Here is a 10,519-nt window from a genome sequence, read left to right on the forward strand (position 1 = left end):
TTCCATATAGCCACACGTCTTAGTGAAATAGCTCGGTGCTGGGACCGCAGCTATTTACATTATATATTAATGATTTAGATGAAAGGATTAAAAGTAACATTCGCAAATTTGCTGATGACACAAAGCTGGGTGGCAGTGTGAACTGTGAGGAGGCATGTGCGGACGTGGCGCCGACGGACAAAGACGTGGAAGCCAAATAACTGAATGGAAACTAAGCAGAAACGCCAACCAACCGAAAGGGCGGGCGCCTAAAAGCAAACTAACCGAAAGGCTGCGAGCCTCAAAGCAAACTCAACAATTGGCTGCTCTGTCGAAACGCCACCTACCCGAAAGGCGGCGTCGCCTACAAGCCAACGGACCGAATGCCACTCAACAGAAAAATCAATTAACGGACATGACGTTGCTGAGGGGCGGGACTTGTCAGCAATTGGCCCAGACCCCCGCATCCATCACTGTGGAGGAATGAACATTGTCCCAAACCTCCGCTCCATGTGACCCACAGCCCGCGGAGGGTGGCCGTGGGAGAGTGGGGGCTGTCCCGAGGGATGCGCACCTTCGGCCGCTTACAACTTGGTGCTTGGGTTCAGATTGCCCAGTCACCTATGGCTTGTGTGGGAAAATGGCCCCCATGCTCTCATCTCCCCCTTCTCTCTCCCCTCTTCTCTATCCCCCCCCGCTCCTATCCCTTCTCTCTCTCCTCTCTCTCTCCCTCTCTCTCCCTCTCTCTCTCTGCCCTTCTCTCCCCCTCCCCTCTCTCTCCTCTCTCTTCTCTCTCATCCCTTCTCTCTCTCTTTCTCTCCCCTCTTCTCTCTCCCTCTCTCCCCCTCCTCTCTCTCCCTTCCTTCTTTCTCATTCCCTTCCTTTCTCATTCCCCCTTCTCTCTCCCCCTCCTCTCTCTCCCCCTCCTCTTTCTCGCCCTCTCTCGCCCTCCTCTCTACCCCCTCCTCTCTCTTCCCTTCTCTCCTCTCTCTCCCCTCTCCCTTCTCTCTCTCCCCTCTCGTTCTGTCCCCTCTTCTATCTCCTCTACCCCCCCCCTCTCTCTCCTCTCCCCCGCTCCTCTCCCCCCTCTTTCTTTCTCTCCCTCCTCCTTTCTCTCCTCTCTTCCTCTCCCCATTCTCTCTCTCTCTCTCTCTCTCTCCCTCTCCCTACCTCTCCCCTCTTCTCTCCCTTTCTCTCCCCTTTCTCTCTCCCCCTCTCTCCCCCTCTCTCTCCTCTCTCTCTCTCTCTCCCTCTCTCCCACTCTCTCTCCCTCTATATCTCTCCCTCCATCTCTCACTCCCTCTCTCTCTTTCTCCCTCTATCAATTTCAATTCAATTTTCAAACGTTATTGGCATGATAAAAAAACATTGTTATATTGCCAAAGTATAAAACATGACATACATGTTTAAAATTCAAGTATAAATACAAGTATACAGTGCATGGATAGATATGTCCCTGTACATAAACTTCTTTTCATTGCATACAGAGCTCTTCGAGCTTTCTCTTTTCGTGCATTCACTGCCATATTGAAGTTCCCTGATGCTGAAACAGTTAGACCAAGGTAAGTATAGCTCATAGTGTGTTCGATAACAGTATCATTGAGAGTAAATTTGTATTTATCTTCCTGACATCTGGGTCTTTTCTGAAAAATCATGATGTTGGTTTTCTTTAGATTTACTGCCAGGGCCCAATTTTGGCAGTACTCATCAAGTAGGTCCAACTGTTGCTGCAGTCCCTGTTCTGTGGGGGACAGCAGAACCAAGTCATCCGCATAAAACAGGGATTTTACCTCTCCGTCCAGAAGACAGAGGCCCGGCGCTGTGCTCTGGTCCAACTTTACTGCCAAATCGTTGATATATACATTAAACAGTGTTGGGCTCAGATTGCAGCCTTGCCGGACGCCTCTTCTCTGGGCGAAGAGATCAGTGCGTTTGTCCCCAATTTTAACGCCACATTTATTATTCAGATACATTGATTTGATAAGTTCATATACCTTTCCTCCTATACCACAGCCGAGGAGTTTGTAATAGAGCCCTTCATGCCAAATATAGTCAAATGCTTTCTCAAAGTCAATAAAACAGGCAAATATTTTCCCATTTTTCGCTTGGTGTACATGTTTTTCAATGAGAGTGTGGAGGGTATAAATGTGGTCAGTGGTACGGTGTTTTGGGAGGAAGCCAATTTGGTTTTTACTGAGAATGTTGTGTTTGTTAAGGAAATCCTGCATTCTGTTATTTATGATACTGCAGAATAACTTCCCTAGGCAGCTACTGACACAGATGCCACGATAATTATTTGGGTCTAATTTGTTTCCACTCTTATAAATGGGTGAAATAAGCCCTTGGCACCAAATATCAGGGAAATAACATGAACGTAGTATGATGTTGAACAGCCTAAGCACTATGTCCTGCATCTCCGGAGTGCTGTACTTGAGCATTTCATTTTTGATGCTGTCTGGACCACAGGCTTTCTTTGAGTGGAGAGATTTTATTTTTATGGTCAGTTCTTCCAAAGTAGTTGGGGAATCAAGAGGGTTGTGATAATCTTTAATTACTGTTTCTAGTGTTTGGAGTTTTTCTTTGATATGGGAATAATTTAAGTTTCTTTTATTTATTGGGATGTCCTTATATAGATTTTTGAAGTGTGCTCTCCAGATATCACCGTCTTGAATTGTTAGTGTTTGTAGTTTTGTGGTGCCCAGGTTATTCCACATATCTCAAAATTGGTTTTGATTTATGGAATTTTCAATTTCTTCAAGTCCCTTGCGAGTGTAATTTTGTCTTTTGTTCCTAATCGTGTGTTTATACCTTTTAAGAGTTTCATTATATCTAATACGTAAGTCTAGGTTGTTTGGTTGACGGTGTTTTTAGTTCGATATTTTCCTCAGGTCTTTTCTGACACTTTTACACTCATGGTCGAACCATTTTTCATGGTTGTGTTTTTTGATAATTTTTCTCTTCTGTTTCACAAGGTCAGCTTTGATGGCTGCCCGCTGCCTTGTGAAAGATCATATTAATGTCATTTATAGCAACGAGATTTGGTATGCAGCTTCCATCCGATGTCATAACTTAAATAACTAATAAAATTTAGATTTAGATATCCCGAGAACATTACAACAGTAAAATAGTCAAAACAGTTCAAACAGACTAAAGTGCAGATGTGTCTGTGCGATGTGACCATCCGAGGGAGACGGTCCAGGGGGGGTGGGGGGCACTCAGCAGGGCCGGTTCAGAGCCGCTATAGCTCTGGGAATTAAGCTGTTCCTGAGTCTGGAGATTCGGGCGTAGAAGGCCTTGTAACGTCTGCCGGAGGGAAGTAGTTCAAACAGTCCGTTACAAGGGTGTGATGAGTCTTTATCGATGCTGACAGCCTTCCTGAGGCACCGTGTGTGGTAGATGCCCTCCAAGGCTGGTAGCTGTGTCCCAATAATCTGCACTCTGTGGACGACGCGCTGAAGAGCTCTCCTCGGCGGTAGAAGGTTGTCAGCAGCTGTTGGGGCAGACCAGTCTTTTTTAATGTTCTCAGGAAGAACAGTCGTTGCTGTGCCTTCTGGACCAGCGCAGCGGTGTTGGTGGACCATGTGAGGTCCTCTGAAATGTGAGTGCCCAGAAACTTAAAGCTGGACACTCTCTCCACACTGTCCCCGTAGATGGAGATTGGGGCGTATTCTCCATTATGGGACCTCCTGAAGTCAATAATCAGCTCCTTGGTCTTGGAGGTGTTTAGTGACAAGTTGTTACGTGCGCACCAGTCCGCCAGGTTCTGCACCTCCGCTCTGTATTTTGTTTCATCACCGTTGGTGATCAGCCCAATCACTGTTGTGTCGTCTGCGAACTTCACGATGGTGTTGGTGTCGAATGCAGGAACACAGTTGTGAGTGAAGAGGGAGTAGAGCATGGGGCTTAGTACACAGCCCTGTGGTGTGCCGGTGCTCAGGGTGATAGTGGAGGACAGGTGTGGGCCCAGTCTCACTGCCTGCGGTCGTTCTCCGTCAGAAAGTTCAGGATCCAATCGCATATCGGCGAGCTGAGGCCTAGCTGGTGGAGTTTGGTGGTGAGCTTGGTGGGGATGACCGTATTGAGTGCAGAGCTATAGTCAACGAAGAGCATCCTCACATACGTGCCCTGTCTGTCCAGGTGAGTCAGGACAGTGTGAAGAGCCAGAGAGATGGCATCCTCTGTTGATCTATTTGCCCTGTATGCAAATTGATGAGAGTCCAGTGAGACAGGAATGCTGGATTTGATGTGGGAGAGGACCAGCCTTTCAAAGCACTTCATGGGTATTGGAGTTAGGGCAACCGGGTAGTCATTCAGGTTGGTGACTTTAGACTTTTTCGGCACCGGCACTATGGTAGCGTTTTCAGGCATTTGGGGACCGTTGCCAGAGATAGAGGCACTTTCTCTCCCCAGGGAGATTAGATTAGATAGATTAGATTAGACAGCTTTATTGTCATTCAGACCGAAGTCTGAACTAAATTGCAGCAGTCATACATATAATACAATAAAACAACAATAAACACATATTAACATCCACCACAGTGAGTCCACCCAGCATCTTCTCACTGTGATGGAGGCAAAAGTCTTAGGTCTGCAGTCTCTTCCCTCCTCTTCTCCCTCTGCGCTGGGGCGATACCCCCCGGGCGATGTTATAAATAAGTTGCCAGGCACTTTCTCTCCCCTCCTCTCTCTCTCCCTCTTCTCTCTCTCCCCCCTCTCACTCTCCCTTCAGCCCGCCAGGGAATGTGTGTCCCCCCCCCCCCCCCCCCCCCACCATGTTTTAAAAGAGATTTACTCTGCCCCGAGACGCCTGTCCCCGCCGCCAGGGTGGGGGTGAATCACCCGGTGTGGGAGTCAGGTTCCGGTGGTTGGAGGTAGGGGGAATCACCCAGTGTGGGGGTTGGTGTCTGATGGCGGTGCATCGCGGTCAGTGACTGGGCGGGCGGAGGGACCAGCCTGTCCCACGCCTCCGCCACACCCGACTCCCACACCGGGAGTGCAGCGTAGGTTTACACGGTTAATTCCCGGGATGGCGGGACTGTCACATGCTGAGAGAATGGAGCGGCTGGGCTTGTACACTCTGGAGTTTAGAAGGATGAGAGGAGATCTCATTGAAACATATAATATTGCTAAGGGTTCGGACATGCTAGAGGCAGGAAACATGTTCCTTGACACTCTGAGCCCAGACAAATCATTGATATAATCCACAAACAATGGGCGCAGCACCGATTCCCGAGGTACACCACCAGTCACAGGTCTCCAACCCGGAGAACAACCTTCTACCGCCACCTTCTGCTTTCTTCCATGAAGCCAGTTCTCTATCCAGTCAGCTCGCTCTCAATTAATCTTGTCCCTCAGAATCCTCTCTAGTAATTTGCTTACCTCAGGTCGATAGTTCCCAAGCTTTTCTTTGCAGCCCTTTTCAAATAGAGAACACAAAATTAGCCCCCCTCCAATCATCCAGCAATGTACTTATAAAATATATTTTTGTATTTGTATTTTAATTTGATGAGCTGTCATATTTCAATTAGTGGTCTGTGATGAGTTTATGGTGGTACACTAATTAGCCTTGGTGCTCGCATATACACAGTTATTTTAAAAAATAAAGTACATTTGGGATTTGAAATTCCCAACTTCAAAATTATTTCACCAGACTCCAGAACAATGACAGTTATCCCTGACAAACTTCTAAAGCCGGGAGAAGAATTACTGACCAAGTCATGCCTTGTATCTCTCATCTGGGAAGGGAAGCTCATACCAGATGCTCTGGAGATACCATAATTATGACCGTCTTCAAGGCAGGAGACAAATCTGATTGCACTGGTCCCATCCAAGATTCAGTAAAGATGGCTTCCCACCTGCAGTTGTAAATGGATCCCTCAGCTGTATCTCCTCTGTGTCCTGGCGATCTGCCCTTGTCCCCCTTCCCCGCCCCCCCCCCCCCCCCCCCCCCCCCCCCCCCCAATGGAACAAGGATAGAGTTCCCTAGTCCTTGCCTTTCACTCCAAATCCAACAAATTCTCTGACATTTCTCCGACCTTCAATGTGATCTCACATCTTCCCGTCCCCACTACTTTTTATAGAGACTGCTCTCTGCGCAACTCTTTGGTTCACTCATCCCTTCTGACCCAAACTACTCCCCAAGTACTTTCCCCTGCAATTGCTGGAGATGTAATACCTGTCCCTATTCTTCCACCCTCGCTGCAATCCTTCCAGGTGAGACAGAAGTTCATGTGCTGCTTATAACTTCATCTGCATTGGGTGCACCCGATGTGGCTTTTACATTGGCGAGAACAAACGTACACTAAGCAACTGTTTCACTAAACATTTGCATTCGGTCTGCCAAGGCTTGCTGGATCTCCCAGTTGCTAGCCATTTTAACTTCGAGTTCTCACACTAACCTTTCTGTCCCAGGCTAAGAAAAGCATGTAAGAAAATCAGGGGAGATTTCAAAAAGCAGGTAGACTGGGAAAATCAGGTTTGTACTGGAACCCAAGAGAAGGAATTCGTAGAGTGCCTCCGAGATGGTTTATTTGAACAGCTTGTGGAGCCTACCAGAAAAAAGACAATTCTGGATTTAGTATTGTGTAATGAACCGGGTTTGATAAGGGAGCTCACGTTAAAGGAACCACTAGGAGGTAGCAACCACAAAATGATACGATTCAACCTGCAATTTGAAAGGGAGAAAATGAAATCAGATGTGTCGGCATTACAGCTGATCAAAGGGGACTATAGAGGCATGAGGGAGGAGCTGGCCAAAATTTGTCTGGAAAGATACCCTAGCAGGAATGACCGTGGAACAACAATTTTTGTAGGAATTTCTGGGAATCATTCCCAAAGAGGAAAAAAGATTCTAGGGGGAGAATGAGGTGACTGTGGCTGACAAGGGCAGCATAAAACTGAAAGAGAAGACATATAGCATTGCAAAGATTAGTGGGAAGCCAGAGGATTGGGAAGCTTTTAGGAGGTAGTTAAAAAGGCAACACAGGGAGAAAAGATGAAATACGTAGGTAAGCTAGCCAAATACAAGAGAATAGCAAGAATTTCTTCAGCTATATCAAGAGTAAGAAAGAGGCAAGAGTGGCCGTTGGTCTGCTGGAAAATGATGATGGAGAACTGATAATGGTGAATAAAGAAATGGCAGAGGAATTGTTTTGATTTTTTTTGCATCAGTCTTCAAAGTGGAAGACATCAGCAACGTGCCTGAAATTCAAGAGAGTTGGGGTGGAAGTTAGTGGAGTGGCTATTACTAAGGAGAAGGTGCTTGGGAAACTGAAAGGCCTGAAGGTGGATAAGTCACCTGGACCAGAAGGACTGCACCACAGGGTTCTGAAAGAAGTGTCTTCGGAGATTGTGGAGGCATTAGTAGTGACCTTTCAAGAATCACTTGAGTCAGGAATGGTTCCAGATGATTTGCAAATTGCAAATATAACCCAGCTGTACAAGAAGGTAGCAAAGCAGCAGAGCGGAAACTATTGGCCGGTTTAGCTTGACTTCAGTGGTTCATAAGATTAGAGTCCACTAGACCAGGTGTGGACCCGTCCCCCAAGGCAACATTCCACCACTGACCCAGAGCCCCCAACTGCGCAGGCTGGCTGACAGGTTCCTGTTGTGATAACAGAGATCCCCATTGTGACGAGAGTCGTGGCAACCCTCGCCCAACTGCGCAGGTGGAAGCGCGACTGCATCGTTTTAAAGTTCAAAATAGCAATAGCCTGTAAAATAAGATCAATGTGAATGCATCTCATTCTCCCTCTTCTTTCCCTATTCCCCTCCATTATTCTCCCTCTCCCCACCCTCCACTAATCCTCCTCTGCTTCCTCCCCTCACCTTCTCCCTCCCCCTCCCCTCCTCCATTACCTCACCATCTCTCTTCCTACCACTATCCTCCTTCATTCCTCCTCCTCTTCACCCTCCCTCTTCTTTCCCCTCTCCTCCCCCCCCCACTCCCACCCCCATCTCTCCCTCCCTCTCCTTTCCCCTACCCTCAGTCACCCTCCCTCCATAACCCCTCTCCCCTCCCTACCCCCCTCCTCTCCCTCTATCCCCTGCTAACCCATTCCTCACCTCCCACCTGTCCCACTCCCCACGCGCCCTCCTCTCCCTCTATCCCTCACTCCCTACCATCCCCACCTCCCTCCTCACCTCCCCCACTCCCCTCCTCACCTGTTGTGTTGTGGCTGTCCAAATTACTGAAGCCTAACACCATAATAAAGGTCCAAAGACTTTATTAACGATATAGCACAGGTAACTTCATGCTAGCACATTTTTGTAATAAATGTGGGAACCAGGCAGGGAGGGTTACTGTAAAGCTAGTGGGCGTAACTACAAAAGCATGACTCATAACATGAGTGACACTGATCTACATCCTCTTAAAGAATTAACAACAGTACAAACCCATTAACTAAGTAATTGATAATTGATAATAAACTGGAGGAAAGTCAGACATAGTCCGGGTACTTCACAACCGGCTTACAAACACGACCAGCATGTATACGATAGAGACCATCTCCTTTCTTTCTTTCCGGGGACAGAGCAGGTGGCTGCACAGGTGAAGGAGACGGAACCAGCATTGCAGGAGACTGTGGCACAGGCAAAGTCGTCACTGGCAGTAGAGCCATTTCAGACGCCGGTTGTTGTGCTGGTAGAGGCGGGAGAGTGCCCCTGGACACAGACGGAAGTTGCACTAGTACGGTCTGGATAATACGGAGGAGGATCTAGCTCGTTCACAAGCAGGATATGGTGTCTGTTACGGCTGTAGGTACCACCATCGGCACTGACTTTATACGAGCGTGGCTCAGAAGCAATTCCAGAAATCACACCAATGCAGTCATGGCCTTTGTCAGTCTGTAAACGAACCACCTGCCCCATGGTCAATGGTGGCAGTGGCCTACTTGTTTTGTCAAACCATTGTTTTTGAATGTCACGCTTCTGTTGTAACCTGGATTGAACCTCCTCAGGTGGAATCACCCGTGGGATCAATGCCTGATCCGCCACAAGCACCGTAGCATGGGTCTGCCTCGACAATAAACGTTGAGCGGGTGAGCCCAAAATGGGGTCACGGGAGATGTTGCGTAAGTTGAGCAGATCCAGGAATACATCAGATTTAGCTCTGTGTGAACGTCCCTTGAGCTGTTTGGCACTTTCGACAGCTCGTTCAGCCAGCCTATTAGACTGGATATTAAGGGCTGCTGGTGATGTGGCGAAAATTCCAGCGTCTAGCGAACTCCCTGAATTGTTGGCTGGTGAATTGACTGCCGTTGTCAGTTAGCAGCCTGCCCGGAGATCCGTGGACTGATAAATGGCGAGATAACTTCAAAATTACTCCTCTGGAAATGGGGCTGCTAAGAAAATCAAGTCAAACCATCCTGAATACGAATCAACGAGAACCAGGTACTGCTTACCATCCTATCAAATATGTGAGCTGCCACTGTAGACCACGGGAGTGCAGGTACCGGATGTGAAAGAAGTGGTTGCTTTTTTTGGTGAAGTGCCAAACTGTTGCACACTGCACAGGATGCCATGGTGATGTATTCGGGCATGCCAGACCAGTAAAACATGCTTCTTGCCTGTAGGACAGTAGCTTCAGCGCCTGGGTGCCCTGCATGGACAGCGTTAAAATATTGGTTGTGCAGCGAAGCAGGAGCCACAGCCTTGTGTCCTTTTAAAACAATGCCATCCTGCAGCACCAGCTCATCACGGACGGCAAAGAAACGCTGGACTGGCAGCGGAACGTTGTAGTGTTTGTCTGGCCAGCCGCGTTTAATGATGGAGGCAAGTGACCGTAGCGTGCTGTCAGCAGCAGTGTGGGCAACTAAATCCTCCATACAGGACGAGGGGATAAAAGACACGGCCAGTACAATAAAGTCATCATCAGGCGAGGGCAGAATCTCGCAGGTCTTCCAGGGTGCGCAAGGGAGTCAACCAGGTGCATATCCTTACCGCATTTGTGGATCAGAACAATGTCATATTTTTGAAGTTGCAGCAACATCTGCTGTAGGCGTGCCAGAGAGGTGTGGATCGGTTTGTTGAAGATGCTGATCAGAGGTTGGTGGTCAGTTTCAATTGTGACCGTGTGACCAAAGATGAAATTGTTGAATTTCTTATAGGCGCAACTGCCAACAGCTCTTCCTCAATTTGCGCATATCGTTTTTCTGTGTCAGTCATGGTGCGCGAGGCATAGGCAACAGGCTTATTGCCGTTGCCATCATTTTGAACACATGCTGCGCCTAGTCCGTGTTGTGAGGCATCACGAGTCAGTGTAACCGGTAGTTTAGAATCAAAGTAAGCTAGAGTTGGAGCACTAGACATCTGCTTAAGTGTGTCGAACGCTTTCTGTTGTTGCTCGTGCCAAGTCCAAGAAGTGTCTTTGTGTGTAAGTTGGCGCAATGGGGCTGATATTTTGCTGAAACCCGGAATGAATTTGCTCAAATAGTTAACCATGCCAAGGAATCTCTGCAAACTTAGCATGTCTCTGGGTGCTGGGAGCTCATTGATAGCACTGGTTTTCGCTGGATCAGTTTTTAGGCCGTCTTTGGTAAAT

The sequence above is a fragment of the Leucoraja erinacea genome, chromosome 3 (assembly GCF_028641065.1).
Source record: "Leucoraja erinacea ecotype New England chromosome 3, Leri_hhj_1, whole genome shotgun sequence".
Taxonomy (NCBI): Eukaryota; Metazoa; Chordata; class Chondrichthyes; order Rajiformes; family Rajidae; genus Leucoraja; species Leucoraja erinaceus.